Source organism: Clavelina lepadiformis, chromosome 5 (assembly GCF_947623445.1).
Source record: "Clavelina lepadiformis chromosome 5, kaClaLepa1.1, whole genome shotgun sequence".
Taxonomy (NCBI): domain Eukaryota; kingdom Metazoa; phylum Chordata; class Ascidiacea; order Aplousobranchia; family Clavelinidae; genus Clavelina; species Clavelina lepadiformis.
Window position 1 is genome coordinate 18,735,233 of NC_135244.1, and position 6,000 is coordinate 18,741,232.

The window sequence follows — 6,000 nt, forward strand, 5'->3', positions numbered from 1 at the left end:
ATGGTACTTATTTATACATAGGTGACTAAGTGCTAACATAAATGATCAATTTATTATCATCAATAGGTGTATATAAGACTATAAGACGTTAAACAAACTATTTTTTACAGACATTTCAAAGATTTTTCCTGCTTATGGTAGAATAAAAATAAAAAAATTCTAGCTGCATTTTGCCCTTCCATTAGGCTATAAATGACACAATTGAATGGCATCATTTAGTAGTAACAAAACATGCACTCTGTACTTTTATCTGTTTCTCAACTCTAAACGTACTTGGCTTCTTATAATGAGAAATAAACATGACGAAATCTGCTGACTTGAGCAGACGACTATCTCACTGTACTGACATTGTTTAATTTATTATATTTTAAATTACACAATATACAAGAATTGTGTTTAGCTTGATAGTTTAACAAGAGATAGTCAGTGTATAACAGAAAACTTAGTGCAGACAAAAAATTAGCTTAAAATAATGATATTATCAGTTTGGTTTTGCAGTAAATCATGTCACTGATCAAAGTTTTCCCGCCGAAGCAACTTTTCCATGTCTACTCACTTGCCAGCTACTTTTACAATGATTAAACCAAAGTGATCAATTTATAAAAAAGTTTTCATACCAAATGGGAATGCTGTAATTAAATAATTAGGCCAAGTGCACTATGTAGTAAGTTTCTTTTCGCAAACAAATGTTTGCTGATTTTGAAGAATTTTTAGAAACAAAAGAATGGCTTGACTCTAAGCAACATTAATGAAAAGCTTATTGGTATATAAACATCCGGTTTTTGCTGTTTTAATTGATCAACTGGAAGCGTCTAAAGTTGCAATCAACATATTGAGTATTCTTACCATGCACTAGGCAGCAATCCTTTTTTATTACATTCTAAATACCATTATTATCGCGCATTATAGCTTAAAACACATGATTAAAGCCTACGTTTATCAACTAGGTTTACAGAAACACTTAGACTTGAGGTATTTATAGATCCCTATACAGAGCGATCATTTTAAACACATTCTATTGCAGGGTTTAGAACAGACAGGCAGTAAAGAAGCTTGTTACTGGCTTTTGAGAAAATATGCACCCAACAACCTGTGATGAAACTGTGATACCTGACTTGAAGGTATGACACGTTTCGATGAAAAATCATACGTACAAATATACAAAGTTTGGTATGATGGCATGCACTAAAGCCAGACTGCAGAGTACGGCAAGAGCACACCCGAGATTTTTTTTCTAAAACGGCATTGAACCCAGGCCGAACTGGTGTCTTCCAAAAAAAGAAAAGAAGAAAATTTAGTGTTTGAAACCGATATCTCTAAAAAGATATCGTGTAGGACCGCATCTTGCCTGGACAAATGCCGAGCAGCCTTGGGCCTAGAGTTGCAGTGCACACCGGAGCTTTGTTTCTGCAAGTCTCGGCAAAAACTGCCAAACTCTGTAGTCCAGCACTAAAGCCTTAATTCTTTGTTTAATAATTAATAATGTGAAAAATATCTTTAAACTTACTTAATTTAGGCTGCCACTATATCACCAGAAAAATCGTGCATCCCAGTCCATAGCTGTTTACTAAGTTTAAAAATCTCATAGCATAGCGACCTCAATCCACTTTAAACCTACCTTATATAACGTAAATTTAACTTCAATAAAACCTCAGTAGTTAAAATCAACTTTTTGCCTACCTAGCCATTCTTCTAACCTAACCACTTATCTTTAACCACGCACTGCGTCGCCTATACTTACGATGAAATAGGCTAGTCATTTGCTTAAATCTAATGTTAATAGTTTAATGCACACATAATTTTTAAATGGTATGGTGATAAGGTATGATAGTCTTTATTCTCGGACTGAGGAAGGTCTTTGTACGACTTAAACCCGGCGATGATTCTTCATCACTGGAGCCCGGTTGGCGATTACAGAGCGTATAGCCTTTATGCAAGTTCTAATTGTCACACATTTTTTATGGACAATGAATATTCTGAGAAAATTTCAACATCACGATCTGGCCTATCAAAGTAGCCAACTTTCAAAATTCTCAAACAGCATTACAGTCACACGAGTCATTTTACTGGGCTTAGTGTAATAGCCCAGCCTATGATAGGTCTAGTTTTTAAAAAGCATGACACTATGACGTATCAGTCTTTAGGATAACCAAGAAACGTTTTAAATTGCCCGCTCACTAATCCCCATATTTGCCTTTCGTTACCTATGATAACTTATGTTTGACTGCGATTATTACCATTACAATATGTTGCAGCAATTGAAAATTCATTGCTCAAAACCACACACAACAAAGCGAAATGGTCAAAGTAAATCTCAAGTGTTTTAAAGTGAATTTGTTTTGAGTCCAATGGAAAACTAAATCAAGCGTGTCCAATTCGCGTCACATGATTACATTTAAACCAATCAGTTCAACTTGCGCGATGGTTCCTACAGCAACCACTTTATGTTGTTTCGATGAAAATGCAAAAATATTTTTATGCATTTCTATAGTCACGTGGTTCCAAACTTCCAAGGCTTTTTCTTGTTACTAAGTAAACAATTACAATCAAACTTTCTTAAAAATAAAATTTGCAGATCACAAAAAAGACAATTCTTGAAAAATTATAAATTTTGAGAAACGTATGTTAAAAAGTATGGACTGCCAAGCTGTTTACGTCCTGTACTAACTAGATCACTGTAGCAAGTCATAAAAGTTAATGTACTGATTTTTACTGTCATATACAACTTCTGCAACACTAACCTCCTCTTGTAAAATATACACTGTGTCAAATAATTGTACATAGTACGTTTAGAAACACAGTAATAGGAATTGGTGATGTATTCTTGTACTATTTTTTACCATCTAACTTCAAGTCAAGTCATATCCTTGGCGTTTCCCTGGATACATTGATTTTGGTGTAAATATATAGCTTGTGTGTTTTCTGGTTTACTTTAGTTTCGTTTAATTTTAATATAGACGCATTCTGGTTCAGGTAGCCGTGCTAACGTCCCGTCGTTGTAGCGCGATTGTAATCAACATATTGCACGTTAAGCCCTTAGGTCTTTGCCGCTTTTACCCCGTCGGTGATTATATTTGTGAGCGTATTTCTTGTTTGACCGGTCTACAATGAGGTTAGCACCATACTTTTCGCTCGCCACAGCCAATCGCGAAAAATAAACGATACAATAAAAAATTCTGCAAAGTTTTAAAAAAATCTACCAGACAGTGTACGTGGTATAGAGAAATCTATCTTTCGCCTAATAGCGGCGTGTTCGTTCTTGAAATGGCAAGCAAGAAACACAACAAAACAAACGATTAAAACATAATAGTGTCTAGTAATTACAATTGAGGTTACAGCCATATAAGGTGATAAGAAATAATAAAAAGAAAGTTAAATTTCAGTAATACTTTTACAAAAGAGACTGGTAAAATAATATACTCTATAAATCACGTCTAAAATCACACACATTAAAACTGGTAAAACCCGTAAAAAATATCGCTCTGTCAATGAGAGGGTAAACAGCAAACAATTTAAGGTGTAACTGTAGTGTGGTAACAACAGGGTCCTTATCAATTGATAAGGATGACTTGGGAAATTATCGAACTTTTGGAAGCACCGTCTCTTTGATGTTAATACTGATGAGTATTTTGCTTGTCCAGTTGGATTGCACAACGTCAAGGTGTTCCCGTTGTGGTTGTTGTGCGAAGGTGACGGTGTGGCAAGCTGCAACACTTGGTCTTTTTTCAACTACATTTTTGTGGTATTTATCGTAATGTATTTGTAGCGCAGCTTTATATCATCACACTGGTTTTGTTAGAATTTCTTCCAGGATGCTCTCTGAGCATTCCATCGTGTAGAGAAGATGTTTTTAGTTTGACCTATTGGTTGCTGTTGGTCATGACCGAGTGCGTTACATAGTTGACTAAAGTTTATACAGATACAAGATTAAAACTTGCGTTCTTCTGGCTATAGCAAATCGGTATCATCTACAACGTGAAAGCTTCCGCAGCCAGAGTTTTGATATTATTACTCTCGTCATTGACTCACCACTTGGGAGAGTGTTCATTTTATTGGTATCGCAATTCATTTTAATTTCACTAAAGACTACATTTTATCAAAATATATAAAGTACTGACTGATACTGACATAACTGAAATCGAAATTAAACTGAAGTAATCGAAAGAAGTGATAAGTCGGAAAGCAGGTACATTTAAATAAAAAAGGGCACACTATTAAATCGAATAGGAAATTGCGTTTATGAAAGAAGTACTAGTACCGTTGTACGGTAGATAAACTGTAAAAAACGCAGAAACACCTAGGATTGATCTTTCACTTTAATCTCGGTCAGTTCAATCGCTGCCATTTCAACCTGCTGTTAACTCAACCCAGGTCAATTCAACCCAAACCAATTCAACAGCGGTGAATTCAATCCCGGGGTGTTTTTCGAAGCATATTCAATCAATCCAAGCTGTAATGAACACGTAGCCTGATAACACGTAAGTCTGTCTAATCTCATTGGTTCAGTGTTTGTCTTACAAGTTAGTATTTGCATGACTTAAACTTGATGGTAATTCATCATGAACCGAACCTCGGTTATCGACCGAACCTTGTTACACATGTTTTATTTTTATATTATTATAGGCCTATCGTGTTGTCCAAATGCGTATCATTAACACCAGCCGCATTATTTCGAGCTCAGCACTTTAACCCTTCGATTACCAAGCCGAACAACAAGACTATCACCTCTAATATTTTAAAAATCAGCGTAAAAATTTATTGAATTATTCCAATTTAGATTAACAGCAAAGTTTCAAATTGGTGTCGTTAGTTTGTACGGGCGCCATGACAGCTAAGAGACCAAAAACGAAACTCAGTAATAATACGTTTTAAAGCGTATAACTTAATGCTGGGAAAGAATTAAATCATATTGGTTTAACTAAAAAATTAAAGAACGTGGATACGTGGTGCTATTCCCCCAACTTGCCTTATTTTAGAGCCCTTGGTCTATAAAAGCTTATTTAGTATAGCTTATAAGTGTTCAGCCTTGGTTTGTTTATGTTTGGCCATTTGATTTTATATATGCCCTTAGGCTAACTTAGTGGAGTAGTAACGATAATCGTTTATATTTTTGAACACTAATGACTCGGAAGCTGAAATACGCACAATTATCGTGTAATAAAACAATGTAGACTAACAAGAAACATACTGAGCTGAAAGTAGCGTGCTATTTTTTTAAGTTGTGACAGTGGCAGGCCCCATACTGGGGCTTGTTTGTCTATTTTATTAATAACGGTAGCCTACCTCTAAGATTTCTTATTGAAAATAATGCACGATTATATTTAACTTCCCGTTTCTTTAGCCAGATTAATGGCACCGCAACAGCGCCCTCAGGTGCACAAAAAGCTTTGCAATGATTGTGATAATTTAAGATAACATACATCAAAGTTTCGATAAACATGATTTATATAAATATAAATATGCTTACTGTAAGGTAGCCGATACACATAGCTCATGGAAACTGATTACAAAATACTATGTTACAATAGCATAATTAAATGAAATAAATTCTGCGAAGAAGTAGTTACAAGACGCTCTTCAAACTAGAATATGTAAAACGGAAAATGAGGAAGTATCCACTGAAATTTAATATGCTGATTTGTTTAGGATTACGTTCTAGAATTTTTTAGGCCGCTCCTCAGAACGTGAAAACGGCAAGTGACGCTTAATATTTTTTAATGAAGTAATGTTGAACCATAGATTCTACATTACCACAAGGAACTTTGTCAATCACTATTCTATGTTATTGTAGTAGTTATTAGAAAGGTCCGATAATCTATATTTAATCCAAAAATTGTGATATTTTTATTTTAAATAGTTTTAGTTAAATTATGTGCATTAAAAAGTTGAATTGTTTAGAAGTTATAAAATATGTTTTAATAATATGAAAGTTTATCTTTGCTTTTGAATAATATGATATAACAACCACGATCGAGGCCAGTGACAAAATGTTAGGATAGG